Below are 17,826 nucleotides of genomic sequence, written 5' to 3' on the forward strand. Positions count from 1 at the left end.
TCCCACTCCAGTACTCTTGCCTGGAAAATCCCATGGATGGAGGAGCCTAGTAGGCTGCAGTCCAATGGGTCGATGAGAGTCAGACATGACTGAGCAACTTCACTTTCACTTTTCACTTTCATGCATTGCAGAAGGAAATGGCAACCCACTCCAGTGTTCTTGCCTGGAGAATCCCAGGGACAGGGGAGCCTGGTAGGCTGCCATCCATGGGATCACACAGAGTCGGACATGACTGAAGTGACTTAGCAGCAGCAGCAGCAGTTTGACTGATACATTCATGACAGAAGGGGAACTGCCCTTAGGGTATTAGCTCAAAAACTGGGACCCCTTACTGGAGTGGTTGCTTATTTCTCCAAACAATTATATCTAACTGCTAAGGGATGACTTCCTTGCCTACGGGCAGTAGCAGCTACTTAACAACTCTGCTTAAGAAGACTGAAAAGTTAATGCTTGGTCAGCCAATCACTATATGGCCTCCACCTCAGGTTCAGGTTCACTAAAGCTCTGGTGTTCTTGCCTGGAGAATCCCAGGGACGGGGAAGCCTGGTGGGCTGTCGTCTGTGGGGTCGCACAGAGTCAGACACGACTGAAGTGACTTAGCAGTAGCAGTAAAGCTCTAAGGGAACACAATGGCTATACTCCAGAAGTTTGATTCAAGTTCAGTCTATGCTTTTAGACAACCCAGGGACAACCATAAACCTGTCACCCACTAAATCCTCTCACCCTGCTACTCACAGAAACAGGAGCCCTGGAGCATCACTGTATAGAAATCATGCTGCTGCTAAGTCGCTTCAGTTGTGTCCGACTCTGTGCGACCCCATAGACGGCAGCCCACCAGGCTCCCCCATCCCTGGGATTCTCCAGGCAAGAACACTGGAGTGGGTTGCCATTTCCTTCTCCAATGCATGAAAGTGAAAAGTGAAAGTGAAATTGCTCAGTCCTGTCCTACTCTTAGCGACCCCATGGACTGCAGCCTACCAGGCTCCTCCATCCATGGGATTTTCCAGGCAAGAGTACTGGAGTGGGGTGCCATTGCCTTCTCCATTAGACACGATCTATTCCTGTCACCCTAGCCTAGGAAGTGAGCCTCTCCCAAACACCTAAGAGCAATGGTTCACAGATGGAAGCAGCTTTATGAGAGAGCAAAAAAAAAAAAAAAAAAAAAATTGGAGCAATATGTAGTGACCTTCCAGAGTCAAGTCACAGAAGCAAGAAGTCTACCCCAGGAACTTTTGTACAAAAGGTAGAGTTGAGAGCCCTCACCTGTGCTCTGGAGTCAGGCCAGGGAGAATCTTAAATATTTACATAGATTCCTGGTATGCTTACACATATCATCCTACACATACACGAGACTATTTAGAAGGAAACAAGTATGCTTACTGCAGAGAATAAACAAGTAAAACATGGCTTAAGCATATTAAAGCTCTTCAAAGCAGTATAGCTTCCAAAGAAATAATAGTGATTCACCATAAGGGTCACCAAAAAGAGGATGCAGAGGTAACACAGGGAAATAACAAGGCAGACGCAACTGCCGGAAGGGTGGCCCCAGAGCTAGTAACTTGGCAACTATCCCTCATGCCTTAAAGACGGATCCATCCAATCACTCTCCCATCTACACAAAGGAAGAATTAGACAAAGCGTGAAGATGGAGCTTCAGCAGACATCTAGGAGGCCATGTGTGGCTAGTTAACGAACATGGGCGATACTTTTTTCCTCAAACTGTAGCTTGTCAAGCCTTCAGGGAGGCTCATCAAGGAACTCACTATAAGAGGGAAGCCTAGGTAATTGGCTAGTTAGGTCGTGGTAACTTCTCGCATGGAAAGCGTAGTCAGTTGGATAGTTGAGACAGGCCTCATCTGCACTATGAACAGCACCAACACCAGAACCCCCCCTCCTCGCCGAGAGACTCCCAGGTAACACTTACGCAACCAGAGGGACACATGCTAGAGAAGACTGGCAGATTTTCACTGTCATGCCAAGAGTATTGGGCACTTTCAAGTATCTCTTGGTGCTAGGAGACTTAGTTTTCTAGGTGGGCAGAAGTATTCCTTGCTAGGACTGAAATGGCGGCTGCAATGGCTAAGACATTACCTAAAGAAATAATCCCCAGGTTTGGGCTCCCAGGATTTCTACAAAGTCATACCGGTCCAAGTTTTGTCTCAAGTGACAAAGGGGATAACGAGTGCCCTGAGCATAAAATGGAGCTACCATTCAGCACGGAGACCCCAACTGATGGGGAAAGTAGAGAGATCCAATCAGACCTTGAAACCAGCCTTAGTCAAGCTAAAGAAAACTGGACTAAGTTGGTCTGACTGCCCTACTTTCGCAGCAGTTAGCTCCAAGGTGTAAGTTAAAGTTAAGTGCATTTGAACTCGTGTATGGTAGACCCATTTCCCAATCTGAGACAGGACACCTTAGCCCCGCTGAAATGAAACCACTCAAGTATGCCTTCTAGGTAGGAGAAACCATGAAATCTCTCATACCATAATGCTAATTGAGTGCTGCCAGCACCCAGCCATCAGGCCTTCCACCTCTTCTGGCCAGAGACTAGGTGAATCTGAAAACCGGGAAAACCAGCAGCCCTCAAGGTCAGCTCACTCCTAAATGGAATGGGCCTGCCTTGGTGATTCTAACCACACACTCAGTCCTGAAGCTGCAGGGATCACTCTGGGCACATCACACTTGAGTGAAGACACTTGAGGGAGACAACTTGAGGCAATAAACCCCTTGACTACTCACATGAACCCCTCTCTGACCTGAAGTTCTTATCTTTCAAAAAACAACACAAGGGAGACCCAGGATATTCAACCACGACATTGAGCCTCACCATCAGGGCACACTTGTGCCTACAGGCAAAAGATCTGGGCACCGTCATTTTTAGGAAAAATGTGACATGTGACCATAATTCTCTTGCTAATATCTGGACCATATATCTTAAATATATCTTGACATCCTTTGTCTCCAAAAGGTGGTCACCCAGGGATACAAATGGTCAGGGGTGAGGCCTGGTCACAATCAAACAGACATAAAGGCAGCTGGGGAGAAGCTCTGTTCATTCACCCAGGGTTACGATGACACCTCAAATTAGCAGGAAGTAATTACTGAAGATGAGAGGAGGAATAAGGAGCAGGACAAAAGACAGAGGAGGGATTTGTCACTGGCAAAACCCATTAACAACTTCTGGGGAATAAGATTAGAATCTGGATAATAAAGTCTAACCTTTTTCTTTTCCTTTATGCTTCACTCGGTGTCACTTGTTCATAGGTTACTGCGGGCAGCAGCCTTGCACCTGACTGTTCAGACCAGTGGTTCTCTTGAAAAACGGTTGTGCCTAGAATCTCAGTTTGGGGATCTATGAGCAGAAGCTCTGTGCCCCTGACACCTTAATTCAGGATGGAGGTGGAGTCGCCGCGCTGGGCACTGGGATCTGAAAGCATGAGCAGTGTGCACCTACACACAACCGTGAGAACTCAACTCGCTCCCTGTGGACAAAAACCAAATAAAGCAGCCCCGCAGGCCATGGTCTTTTAGGGAGAGCAGGTACTCTGCAGTGCAACTCTGCAAATCTCCATTCTTAGTAACTTGGCCACTATCCCTCATGCCTTAAAGATGGATCCATCCAATCACTCTCCCATCTACACAAAGGAAGAACTTGCAGTGCAACTTTGCAAATCTCCATTCTTTGATTAAAGAATAAAGCGTTCCCTTTGCTTCTGAACCAAATGCAGTCTGCTATTGGCACAAACGGTGCCAGGCAGAGAGACCTTTGCTGGGGACCCATCTGGGAGAGTCGGTAAACAATAGTACCTCCACTTTTCATTTAAAAAAATTGAGGCTCGGACAAGTTAAATAAGTTGCCCAAGGCCCAGAATTAGCACAGAGTTAGCCTGGCGCACTGTAGTCCATGGTGTCACAAAGAGTTGGAGATGACTGGGTGACTGAACAACAGAGTTAGCAAAGAGCAGAATTCAGGTCTTTTAGACTGCAAAAATCTTTTCTTAACCATCCTGCTATTATGTAACTTACTATGTAGCCAGTTCTTGTGCCATGCTGAGTCCTGTATGATTCTTTGCGACCCTATGGACTGTTAGCTCTCCAGGCTCCTCTGTCCATGGAATTTTCCAGGTAAGAATACTGGAACGGGTTGCCATTTCCTACTCCAGGGGATCCTCCTTACCCAGGGATTGAACCCACGTCTCTTGCATCTCCTGCACTGGCAGGTAATTCTTTGCCACCAAACCACCTGGGAAGCCCACATAGCCAGCACACCATGGCAAAGATGTGGCAAGTGCTCACACTTCCCCTTCCTATGGCATGATGAACATTAGTCCCAAAGTTACTTCCTTCTGAGTCTGGCAAAGTAAGATAATCCCTGGCTACACAGTTTTCCAGCCATTTACTTCCAGTTGGTAGGAAGTGGCGCTTGAGATGAAACTTTCAGTATGTGCTATCTTAACCGATGTCTGTTCCAGAACATCAAGAATCACTGATAGAATAATTCACTGAGAATTAATTATGTTTCATTTCATTGTTATTTAACTATTTCTGTTGTAGGATACATCTCATCTTTCAACAACCTTTAATTTCCACATGAACAGAGACACAACGTCTTTTATTAATATACACTCCATTTTACCTAACGTTATTGACATGGATTATGTGTGCTCAGTAAGCACTTTGCAGGAGGCACAGGGAAGAGAAGTGAATGCATGAACGCACTCATGCTGTTTTCAGTGTAAGTAACGCCTGAAGCAAAGGTTTCCTTCTGTGACCCAAGTCCCCAGTACATGAGGTAGGGAAACATTAGATTTTTTTCCCCCCTGTCCTTTGAGCACTGTAAAAGTGTGGAGGGATATAGTTCCAGGATTTTTAGAGAGAAGAGAAAGAAGACTTTGTCCTCTAACTAGTTAGAGGCAAACTGATGCTCATCATTAAATAATCCGAGGGATTCTGCATTGATAGATGAAGAGAAGTCTTTCCTACTGCCATGTCCTCCCCTACAGCAGACTGGATTAAATTCCCCTTCCTGGTGTTCTCACGCTCCCCAGTTAATACTGAGCATCTCCCCTGCCTTGTTATCTTTGCCCTCTCTGAACATCCAGGAGTCTCTGACACATAGAACACTTCAATAAGTATCTGTTGCATGAATGAATGTATATTGCTGTGACTTCAGAGGCTTTAGGTACGGGCTGGGATAATAGGCCTCTCATTTGATTACAAACATTGTGAATTCCCTAATTATTTTTTTAAAAACAGCACTTTTCTTTCTACAGTAAGAAATAAGAGGTAAATAAAAAGGATTCCGTCGGGGCAATGTTTTGTGGGGACACAATTACACAAACATAAATGACTCAAACTCTGGCTAGAAATGAGAAGAAGGAAGATACAGGGGAGCACCAGAAATATGGAATGAGGGAGTCTGGAAGTAGGGGATAGTTACTGAATTAGTGGGGTAGAGACCCTGGAGACTATAAGAACGGCTAATAGTTATTAAGCTCTTACTGTGCGTCAGCTTTATTCCAAGCAATATTTCCTGGATTAACTTTCCATAGCTTTATGGATTAACTAATATTATAATCTCTACTGTATAGAGGATGAGCTTGAAACATAAAAGATTGAACAATGTAACCAAAATCACAAAGCTAGGAAATCTTCAAGTAAGGTTTGGAATCCAAGTAGCTTACCTCCAGCCCATGCCCTTGACCTCTGCACTCTCATCTCTCCTCAGAAAATAAGCTTTTGCCTTCTTTCCCATTCTGCTTAGAGCCAGCCCTTAAATGATTCCATCTGATAAATTCAAGGTTTCTATTCCTAATATAATATGAAGGCAAAGTCCACTTACAATTGTTCTCTTACAGTTGTTCCTAATTTTATTCTATTTGTGTTTACTTGGAATGCCTGGGGGATTTAATAAAGGTATTCCAATACATGTGCACAATCCTGAAAAAAAAATCAATAGATGGAATGGAAATGAAGTGAGATGTAAGCAAAATTTCTGTATTGAAATCATATCCTTCACTGGAGACTACCACTCTGCTTCTGTGAGGAAGTAAGCAGCCCCATGCTTCTGCCTGTTTAAGACGTCCTAGCCTAGAAAGCTGTTCTAATCAACTAGTAGCTGGAAGCTATATTACTGAACTTTGCGTTACAAGCCATGGTGGATGCCATGCTGACACACCATAGTTTTCATCTGATGATCTCAATCTGCTTAGAGTATAATAGCGTCTCTCAACCTTTACCATCTTAAGCGCCACTCAGAGATTGAAGCATCACAGGGAGGCCAAATGGAATGCATGCAATGGGTCGTATAATGGGATGGTTGTTTTGTTATATAATGTAACAATCATTCCAAATAAAAAATGCTGGGTGTCTAAGGAGTATATTTACGCTGGAGCAAATCTGTAGGCTGGGGTCACTGCAGGACAAGCAGAATAGGCACTATGGGATCTAGCTATGCAATATTATTTAAGGCCTTTAATCCTACTGCAAGAAACTCTCTGTAACACTTGGACATTCATTCTGCCAACAACAATTCGCTGAGTTCTTGTTATGGGTCAGACATTTGCAGTCGAGGTACAGAGTCATGTTTGAGCTAATACATAATTATGATAATGTGTGATGAGATCTGTAATAGGAGGGAGGTGCTGTCCGTCCCAGGAACTCAGCACAGCATATGAGATTTTTCCCTTCTGGGTGCCGCTAGCTTCATCTTCCTCCTCTTCTCCCAATTTGACCTAGTTCTAGACACACTGGAATTCTGGAAATGTCATTAAAAGGCCACTGTTTTTCACAATATCATGGTGTCTACAGCTGTTACTTCTGCTTTAAATGACACTCTTCATCTTCTCTGCCTGCTGAACTTTTACTTATCTTTTAAGGTTTAGTTCAAATGCAAACTCCTTGTTGAAGCCTTCCTTTATTTCTCCATCTTTCTCATTCTTTCATCCCTCAGTCAACCTTTCCTTCTATCAACTCCAGAGCATTTTGTCTTTTCCTCTCTTATGACATTTATTATTTGACGTATATTCTATTTTAGCAATTTATAGACATTTTGATTTTTACTCTTATTGGTTTACAAACTCTTTAGGTCAGAAATCATGCATTTCTTCCCCTCTGACACTTACTATTGGAAACTGCATATTGTTCAAAATGCTTTTTGATTAGAAAAATGTCATTTGCTTAAAAGCTAATATCAAATTTATATGTTACATCATTTAATTCTCAGAATCACCCTGCAAGATAAATTTTTTTTCTGGCTTCATTCACTTTATTTTTCTCATAAATCTAGGTGGTGGCTACCAGCTAGAGCCTGGGTTATCTGCGTGGAAAGTCTGGTGTAGGTCTTTATAAGGTGGTCAGTGAACTCCTGATATGGAGACCTGGGGAACACTTTATAATGAGATCAGGGGTGAACTGCCAGTAGATCTTGGAAATGGCATCGAAGTGGCTTCGGTGAAGTTGCCCAGGGTGGTGGTGCAGCCCTCAGCAGAAGGGTAGCAGTTTTCAATTCTGGCCATCAGCAGTAGCTTCTTGGGCACAGGGGCTGAGATGATGCTAGTAACCCTGGGGCAGGGATGAGAGGCACCAGCACATAGCCACAGCGGGCAGTCACCTTGCAGGGGATGGTATGGGGTTTGCTGATCTTGTTACCATAGGAGCCTCATCCAACAGGGTCAGTGGAGAGCTGGCCAGGATGATGGTCCCACAGATGGCCCTGGCTACCTCCTGAGAACACTTGACACCCAAAGCAATATGTCTGTCATAATCCCTAGTGGGGACAAATGCCTTCAACCTGGTTCACTAGCCAGCACAGGTCTGCTTCAGCACAGCCATAATCTTCAAACGCTGGGAAAGATTGAGGGCAGGAGGAGAAGGGGACAACAGAGGATGCGATGTTGGGTGGCATCACTGACTCAATGGACATGATTTGAGCAAACTCCGGGAGATGGTGAAGGACAGGGAAGCCTGGAGCCCTGCAGTCTATGGGGTCATAAAGAGTTGGACACAAGTGAGCCACTCTACAACAATCTTCAAAGCTCTGTCCTTGAGGGATGCCCCCAGGAAAGTCAGTGATTCCTTGATGAGCAAAGAGAAGAGACAGATCTCCAAAGAGGTGATTTCATGTCCTTAACCAGGCAGCCCAGCTTGGTGACAGGGAGCCACTCCTTGTCCTTGCCTCCATAAGCTCTCGAGCTGAAACCTGGGTCCCAGATGCCACTACAGAAGCCTCCACAGAGGCTATTGTGGCCTCCCATTCCAGGGCTCCCAGGGCCTCGAGCCCTCTTGCAGCACCAGCATCATCTACTATTTTGTATTTTTATGGAGAAGAGCAAGAGAAATATCATCATCATTTTACAAATGAAGAAGCTAAATGGGTTAAATGAGTTGCTCAAAACCACACAGATCAGAAATGGTGACCTGATCTGGTTTTAATGGTCATTTTTATTCACGAGCCTACAAAGCATAAATGAGACTGGTTGTGCAGCTGCACCTTCATTTTTACATCCTTGTTACTCAAAATGTGATTGACAGATGATCAATCAGAATGGCATCACGTGGAAGACTGTAAGAATGCAAAGTCTTAGGCCCATCTTACACCTAAGAAATCAGAACTTACATTATGAGCACTCACCTCAAATATTCTTACAGACATTAAAGAATCAGAAGCACAAATCACTTTCAGTTTTAATCCTAGGTTCATTATGGTTCCTGTTTTTTTCAAAACTTCCTAGTTTATACAATTTACTTCAGACACACAGAAAATTGATGCTCATTAAGACACACAATTGATAAGCAGATGAAAGCCTACAATTATGGATTTGGGCATATCTATCCCAGAAGAATAGCAGAACCTTCCCTAACTTTCTTCTTTTCTTGTTTTTCCACCTACTCCAATCATTCTTTGAAAGAAGAGGGTTGGTTCAAAGTCTGAGTGATTCACAGATGTGAAAATATTTTGAGTGCCTCTCATGAGGATTCTTAGATTGTAAGGAATAAAGTATGACTCAAGTTAGTGACAAAGAGGGGCAGCTTAAGAACACATGTGGAGTGGTCTAAGTAGTGGGCTAAGTACATGATTGTAATAAACACGTCCTTGCGGAAGTGCTTCTGAACTCCATGTCTTTACAGATCTCAGGGACAGGGGTTTGGGGGTCTTCTCCTAGTGATCTACCACTAATGAAGTTTAGCCACTCCATCTCCTCTCTCCCCATGTCTAAAGTTACCATTGTCTGTTCCTGTGTCATGCCTTTAAACCCAACTCTGACCTTGATCAAAGCACCAGCTTTCAAAGTGTTATCACACACTCATGGTGGTGGTTCTGTTTCTAAGTGACGTGACTGAGATGGGCTGTTCTACTCATTCAATATCTATTTTACAGCATGGTTAGAACTTGGCAAAGGTTGAACTAGAGTGAGTATTAAAGATTATGCTGATTATACTATTATTATCAGATTATTAAGCTGCATACATTTGCAGGGAAAGTATTTTTAAAAGCACTTTCAAAAAAGAGCAAGTGGGAAAACTGGGTAATAGGTGGGAGGAAATGTCTAAAAAGATCATTTCTAAGATTCGTCTTGGTGTCCTCTATCTTGGAGGAGAACTGAGCTTATAGTAAATATACAGCAAGGAGTTGTTCTTATTTTTGCTTTCTCTTTCATTCAGTTGATTAGGAACAATTACCAGCACAGAATATTCCCCATAGAGCTCTGGAGAAAACATAGGGAAAGCACAAGAGTCAGCTGTTGACTTCTTTTTCTGAATGCTGGAATTGTTTTTCCCTCTTCTATCTGTTGGGTGGCTTTGTAAGGAAGAATGTTCATGTTCACCCTCATGGCACCTCAACACTGATAAGAAATTCATGTAGCTAGAAATTCAATAGCTAGTTTTTAGTTTGCTCTTCCTTTCAAAGAAATCTTATGCAATATGTCTACTCCTCTATCAGCAGCAGATGACATATGTGTAGCACATTTGCTCCACATGCTTACTATTTTCTGGGTCCATCACCAATGGCAATCCATTTTGGCAGATGGACCCAGAAAATGAAAGCTTCTTTGGGAATTAGATTTAATAGAACTAATTCAGATCTCATGGAGGGAACTGGAGCAAAAGCCACTAGTACAAATAAATACTTTGGTTTGTTTTCATCAGGTAGGTTACTTTGATCCACACTTGCTTAGGTTATTACTCTTTCAAATGAACAGTCCTTCTAGAACCTATATTTATTTTCCTCTAATTATTACATATCGTGAAATATAAAAACAATCAAAGAGTAACCTTTCAAAATGGTCACCAAACTAGCAGTGCATTTTAGAAGTGACAAAGGGTAAGAGTGGAAGACTTTCACAACTGTCTATAATCTCCTTTAGGCCAACTGGTGTTATCCCCTCATAGACATACAGTCTTACTACTAAAACAATCTTCTTCTTTTTCCCTTTGCTCAGTTGTGTCCGACTCTTTGCGACCCCGTGGACAGTAGCCTACCAGGCTCCGCCATCCATGGGATTTTCCAGGCAAGAATAATGGGGTGGGCTGCCATTTCCTTCTCCAGGGGGTCTTCCCAACCCAGGGATCGAACCCAGGTCTCCTGCATTGCAGACAAACGCTTTATCGTCTGAGCCAAATAGGATCACACAATTCCTCTGCTATCTCTTTTGATCAGACTGCCACCTACAATCCACTACAAAATAGAAAGTTTAGAAGTACCATTGTTGCTCTTCCATCAACATTAGCTGGAATAGTCAACTGTTAATAGTCAACTGTCACAAATACATTCCTGATGGTTTGTTATCCCTGACTCTCTTGCTCAGGACAAAAGAAGAAAATAGTAAAAGATCTCTGGCAAGTTCCTCTAGTGCAGACTTGGTCAAAGATGTTTTTCTCTTTTTCTAGCCATGTTGTGGACTTTTCCACAATATAAGAAAAGCAACCATCAGAAGCCAGAAGAATCTCCAGATTCAGGGATGTTGTTGTAACTGGGTCAGTTGAACCTGCTTTCAGCTCATTCCACATTGCAAAGCTGTCATAAGACCAGCAGCTTCTTTGGAGCAAATACATTCAAATACCACCAGGTTGCAAGCCTAGGGCTGCAAAAGGTAAACCAGTGTCAGTGAGCACATCGTGTTGAAGAAGCGTCATAATAATTGTATAGACAGCAAAAGATTGCTTTTCACTACCATGAAGCAGCCAATTTATAAAGCAAATGCAAACAAGCTATTGTCACCTCCCAGGATTGAAACCCCAGAGTAAAAACTCCTAAGCTGTCCATTACAAGCTTAAGTGAGCCCATTAGACTTACATTAGACTTAAGAGAAAGGAGAAAATAGTGCTACTGAACTGTCAGGGATATAAAATTTCTAAATGCAAGAGCAAGATCACCACAAATTCAAAAGCTGAGCCTTATGGTATTATCTATCTTATTTTCAATTTGGAAAAATCATAAAGCCAACACGGGTATTGCTTTTATGAACTTGTTAAAAGAGATGACAGGAGAAATATCTTAGCATCATTTCCATATTTGTCTTTGCTTTTTATTTTTTCCCTGCTAGGAGTACTGCTGAGACAAAATGGGATTCAGGAGGAACTTGTTTGTTTCTAGTGTAACTGGTGCTGATCAAAAAGAAATCAAACAGAAAAGAAACCCATGGTAAAATTTTGAAACCTCATTTTTGTCAGAAGTTTATTTTGATTTTATTATGTTTGATGCTAGTGAGGGATAAGACAGACATGAAAGGTTTTGAGTATAGATTTTTAGAACTGAGTGATGAGCAAAACTGACAATTCATATTCTTATCAAATCCTTTTGAGTCTTACAAAATAGAAGTTTTCTTGAATTTTCTGACATTTTCACATCTCATCCTGCCCCAAACTTGGAGACTCTGACAAACATAAGAGTTGAAAAACATTAGTAAGAAAAAATGTTCAGCAACAGACTTGTTTAGGAAAAAAGGTCTGATTTAGTTGAGGTTGAAGTCTCTCTTTATTGTAAGGTTTTTGGCTCCACAAGGGTATTTGACCTAAAATCTAACTATCATAAATAAAGAACTGAAGCAGAACGTAAATTACAATGCTGAGACAGAGTTTTATATTGCTAGTTTCAGGTTTGTTCAAAATACAAACCCAAATCAAGAGAAAGTTATCTATGCTGTCTGGGAACTGGCAGCATTTTTGCGTAGCCAGGTGATCCCAGGAAATCTTCAAGATGATTACTCTTAGTTTTTTAAAAAAATTATAAAGCAAAGAAACAACTAAATAACCTTTGTGTGTTCTGCACATGGCTCACGGAAGTCCTCTAAGCTCTTTTGACGTTCTTTGGCAAAATGAAAACTTTCCAGTTCAAGGATGCTTTCTTCTTCATCATGTCATCATGTGGCTATCATTACCACTATTATGACTACCACAATTATCTGAATATTTAATAAGTGTACATCTAATGAGCTCCATTAGGCAGTGGAAGCATGAAAGACCTCCACGTCATTAGGCAGGGTAAGTTATCAGAGTTAATCAACAACTGATGGCTGCGGTATGTTCCTATTCCTATTGCATCAGCTCCATGGATGCCACATGATTCAGGAAGACAGCTTCCGATTCAGAGAGCTCAAGGATCTTAGGGTTTCTGAGAACTGAGCAAGCATTCTCTCATGAAACTCTATGCTCCTTCTCAAAAGCACTCCGTCCCTTCCCGATAGAATCTCAGAGAACAACTGAACAGTTTGTGAGTTGGAATCCTGAGACAAATAGTGGAGGGAATTATATGCAGCAACCAACGGTGTTGTTTCTTGTGCAGTCTGGAAGGGGAATATAATTTTAATCATATTCCCAATGCTAAGAACAGATCTAAAGAGTGTTAACACCACTGATGTTAAGTGTGTGACCTACCTTTTGAACGCATTACACCATTTAGAGCACTCTTTGGAACACTACAGGAGAAATGTATGAGGAAAGAAAGCTTGAAGGGGTACTGGCTTTAATTTTCATTTCGTCTGAATTAGACTGCATTCTAACATCTCAAGTGTACAGATTAGCTACAAAGAGGGAAATAATTATGAAAGTGTTCTAGTCACCACTGCATATGGCCAGACTGCTTGCTAGAAGCAAGGATAGGAGACAGTGCAGAGTGGCAAGAACATTTTGTCCTGCATTAAGCCCTGCTTCCCTCAGAGGTGGTGTGTCAGACGCCTGGTACCCTGGTTCTTCGAGCGGGTGAGCCAATTAGCACATTCCCTAGTCTGGAACTGTGGTTGCTGTGTATGTGATCTGCATACTGATTCAGCTGAGATTTGACCTTCTGGGTGGAGAAAACAAGAATCCCAGGTGAGAGAGAACACTGGCCTAGATTTGCCTATCCTTCTCCACTGTTCTTTATTTCCAGGCATACCAAGTATTTTTTTTCTGACTAATTTAGAAACTAGAAAGCAGTTCTGCTTCAACTGAAATTTTAGATCAATGTATACACTAAAAACTATTAAAAATCATGATTTTGACTTCCCTTTGCAAATGTCAAAAAAGGAAAGCAGGTAGTTCCTTGTAAGAGTGACACCCTTGGCCCACATGAGGGCAGTACTAGGTAGTCAAAAGTCTCCAGGAGCTTCCAGGGTGTGCGAAGAGTCTGGCTGGTGATGAAATGTGAGTGCATAAAGCAGAATCAGGTTAGTTTTTCATAAGCACAAGATTCCTTAAAGCCAATCATTATACTGTTCTAAATGTTCCTGCTGCAGGAATTAGGAAGCAAAGATGTCTACCAAATTTTCCACCTGCTGGTGCAATCACTTGCCAGGAGATGCTGGAGAAAGTTTGTGATTATTCTGTTTAATGCTACTTTTAACATACAAAATAGGAAACAGACAAACAGACCATTTTTTAAAAATTACATTATCAAATGCTATTCTACATTTGTTTGGGACAGTAAAGGTGTATCTTAGGTACAGATTTTCAGTTTCTTATTGTCTGATAGGATGAGTTGCTTTTTTTGATACATTTTCAAATAAAGAATTCTAGGGAAGATGAAAATATAAGTGCACATTCATTGTCAGTGGAATTTTACCACTATATTTAGTGCATGGAGGTTATAAGTGCCTTAATGATATTGAACAGGTCTTCTTCAGACAGGTCTCTTTAAACAGTTACATAAATGAACATTGGTGTAATTATGCATTCATGTGATCTGAAGAGTTTTCAACGTTGGGAGGAGAAATCTTTTCTACCAAGACTGTTAGAACAGATCATTTTGGTTATCTGTTAGGCATGCTTTAGAAATTCAAGCAAAGACCCACTTTTTAGATGGTGATGTCCCATTCCAACCTCCAGACCACAGACTTGGAATTAGCTGATGGGCTCCTGATAACGTTAGGTCATGTGAAAGCAGTGACAAAAGACTATACTAGCCTGGGGCACAACATTACGATGCAAGCTGGACAACTTTTAGAGAGGACTCAATAGGCTCCCCTGCTGGTAGTTCGCACTGACCTGAAGAGAAGAGCATTTGCCTCTGATGTCATTAATATTGGCTCCTGAAGTCCTTCTCCCTCGCTGAACGTCCTTCCTTCTCTTCCTTTCCTAGTCTCTGATCTCTGGGATAAAATGAAACACCGAACTCTCTCCAACTTCTCCCGTAACTTTATCCCCTATTCTGCTGATACACATACCAGAACATTCATTCACACCCATGGAAACTGTTTATCCCCGAGGGGATCATTTGGTACTCAAATGGCTACCCATCTTGTGCCAGAACAATAAGATTATTGGAGAAAACTCAGTGTCTGCCTTTACATTCATTTTCAAAATCTTGTTAGTACAAAGGTTATTTCTCCCATTAAATGGCTACTTAGAATAAGGTATATTAAGAAGTACATCTTTTTGCTTGCTTTAAAATGGTAGCTTGGAATAGTATGATAGGAACTGTCTTCCTGTTCCATGAATGCTTTAAACATGGGAAGGATCTATTTGCTTTGCCTCCGTCTGGGATTTGGCAAGTAAAATTTCCCTGACCGATTTTTCCCTTTTAGTTTAGAAAATGACTAAAATGGCTATGAATTTGAACCTTGCCCTAAGATTACCTTAGTGTCATCTGGCAAGTTGTGATAAGCCAGTGTTATGTAAAACTTGCTGCCCCTACCCCAACCCTTCTGGAAGGCAGTACACAAGCTCCGTTAACCCTTGAGCATTATTGTATAATCGCTTTGTCTGCGTGGCTGTACTATTTTAATGAGCATACAGGGAAGTGAACTGCATACAAGATGTAGTGATAAACAACAGATTAATCTTTTTAATAACTTGGGACTTTGGCTGGCTGGATTTTAATTTTCCCCTCTTCTAAAATACTAAGTAGAATCTATAACAGGGTAAAATGCTTTCCTATTGCTTTTGGGGTAGAGAAGATGGGATTAAGTTTAACCTATCTCTTTTCACTTGTCAGGTCCCTTAGGGCACCCACATTAAAGCACGGTCTCCTTTGTGTTTTCTGCTCTCGCAGCACGAGACTCCCAGCTCTCACTTCTTCCCACCCTACTTACTTCTTCCTCTTCCTAGTTCTAAGTCGATCATTAACAAGAGAGAGGAATGAATAAAAAGAGAAAGACAAAAAGTAATTAATTCACTGAAGTGCAGCTGCAAATGAATTTTTGATATAAATTATTAATTTTCTCTTTAATATTTCTGCATTGATACTGCTCTGTATCTGGGGATCGGGAGCGAGAGACTCTTTGCTTCACAGCGACAGTGCCGTGGGTAGAGACAGCAGCGCCTCACAGTAACTAGAGGGCCTTGGGCTAACATGATATGACTCCCGTTCATCAGGAGCATGCTTTTAGCCAGCAGCATTTCAAACAGGCGTGGGTTTTAAAGTCTATGGTGGGGAGAGCAGGCACGAAGGATCGGAATAGTTGGAATAAAAGAGGTCGAATGCCTTATCTTCTGTGTCTTCTGGTGTCAGCTTCCTAAAATACGGAGACTATGACAAAAGCTTAACATGTATGATGATTCTTAAGGAAAAAGGTGGCAGTCCAAATTCTGCTCACGTAGGAGGGAGGAAAAAAAAATGCTGGATTGTGAAGCAGAAGTTAGAGTAGGTAGGGCTGGGTGTCAAAGGCAAAATAAAGAGCTACAACTCTTTGTGCTTGCTGACCAAGCCTGGGCAGAGGTCTGGGAATGGTTGTGGGGTGGCAAGAGCACGGGGCTGCTGGACTCCTCCTCTGGGGTCCACATCTTCAGTCGGCTCTAAACCCAGATTACAGAAGGCGCCTTTATCACTCCCTTTGCTCAAATCAAATGTTATCAGGAAATCTGCTTTTCTTGACCTCGGCAGCATGTGGATGGAATGTAAACCTAAGCATACTATGGAAAAACTAAAAATAGTAACAGAAAGCAATAGTACTGCTTCTGTGTTCAAAGATGTTGGCTCTAAATGGCAGAGGAACGATTGTTTCCACTTAAAGTGATTGATATGTCTACATACACTTGAGAGATAGAATTTCATTACCTATTCTTTCTGCAGGGACTGACTGAACACAGTTTCAAAGGAAATAGGGAGCATATTTGTATAACAGAGTACCACTTTCTTCCACAAAATGGAGAAGGGAAAAAAAAAAAAAAAAGCCAGCATATAAAGGGAAAAATTGTGGATGTTAAATAAAGAAAATAAAGATATTGAAAGAGTGAAGAAATTACTACCACAGAAGAACGTTCAATACATACAGTAATTAGGCTTTTAGCTTTCTGTTCAATGACAGTGAAATATTTCTATTGGTTCACTTGCAGAAGTATTTATTTTTAAATTACCTGTAATGATTAAGCACAGAAAAAAAATAAGGATTACAAAAGGCAACCTAACAAAATTCAATTTATTCCATAATAATACTACTTAAGAACTAATGCTTTCATTTTGTGTAAGGCATTTTGAAGACTTAGAAACTCAAGTTTCCCAATATCTTGCAGATGATTTTAGAAGAGAAAATTAAGAACTCTAAACTCTAATTTGGGGTCAAACATAAGGGAAAACAACTTAATGAGCTCCTAAAAATGCAATGTTCTTTTATAAAATGAGAAATCCTTCTGTAACCTGAAAAATCTGTTTTCTCTCAAATATTTTTCTCTAATGCTGTTTGGTTACCTCCTAAAGTCATTATTTCCAGCAGTCACAGAAATCCTCAGCTGTGTAGGCGGTCCCAGTAAATTTAGCAGCCAAGCCACATTGTGACATGTTAAGAATAGGCGTCCATAAATCTTCTCCAGCTTCTCTTGAAAAGATTAAATCTTTCTTTTCAAGAATTTGCTAAATTTTGGAAATGCTGTAATATAATAAATGACTTGTAGACAAGTCTGAAGAGAGAGTAGAAGATAATGGAACCCCTTGTCTCATGAACCAAAGCAGAAGCTGAAGAAACGTCTGGACCTTTCACTTTACCCAGCAGTAAAAGGGGGAAGAGCTGCTTGCAGTAGCTCTTGGACATGAGCAGAGCCCTGTCAACACCTCCAAAGAAGCCCCTCTATTGTTAAGAGGGGTTTCTGTTTTCAGGACCAATCTCTTTAGAACGGAAATGTTATAAACAAGGTTTCAAACAAAGTAAAAGTTGCTCAGTCATATCCAACTCTTTGTGATCCCGTGGACTGTAGTCCATGGGATTCACCAGGCCAGAATACTAGAGTGGCTAGCCATTCCCTTCTTAGGGGATCTTCCCAACTCAGGGATCGAACCCAGGTCTCCTGCATTGCAGGCGGATTTTTTTACCAACTGAGCCACCAGGAAGCCCTTCAAACAGAGGAGACCTTCAAGAATCTGAATTTCATTGTTCTTCCTTATACATATTTGAGGAAGATGATTTAGAATCATTT

At 41.6% G+C, this 17,826-nt stretch overlaps 1 long non-coding RNA gene and 1 pseudogene across 2 annotated transcripts in view; both read right to left on the bottom strand.

Moving 5' to 3' along the window:
- The window catches only part of LOC132343365 (uncharacterized), a 392,620-nt gene that overhangs the window by 24,323 nt on the left and 350,471 nt on the right, over positions 1-17,826 (bottom strand). The window lies entirely within an intron of this gene.
- Positions 7,277-8,255, bottom strand: LOC788748 (small ribosomal subunit protein uS5-like; annotated as a pseudogene).

This window comes from Bos taurus, chromosome 21, assembly GCF_002263795.3.
Source record: "Bos taurus isolate L1 Dominette 01449 registration number 42190680 breed Hereford chromosome 21, ARS-UCD2.0, whole genome shotgun sequence".
NCBI lineage: Eukaryota > Metazoa > Chordata > Mammalia > Artiodactyla > Bovidae > Bos > Bos taurus.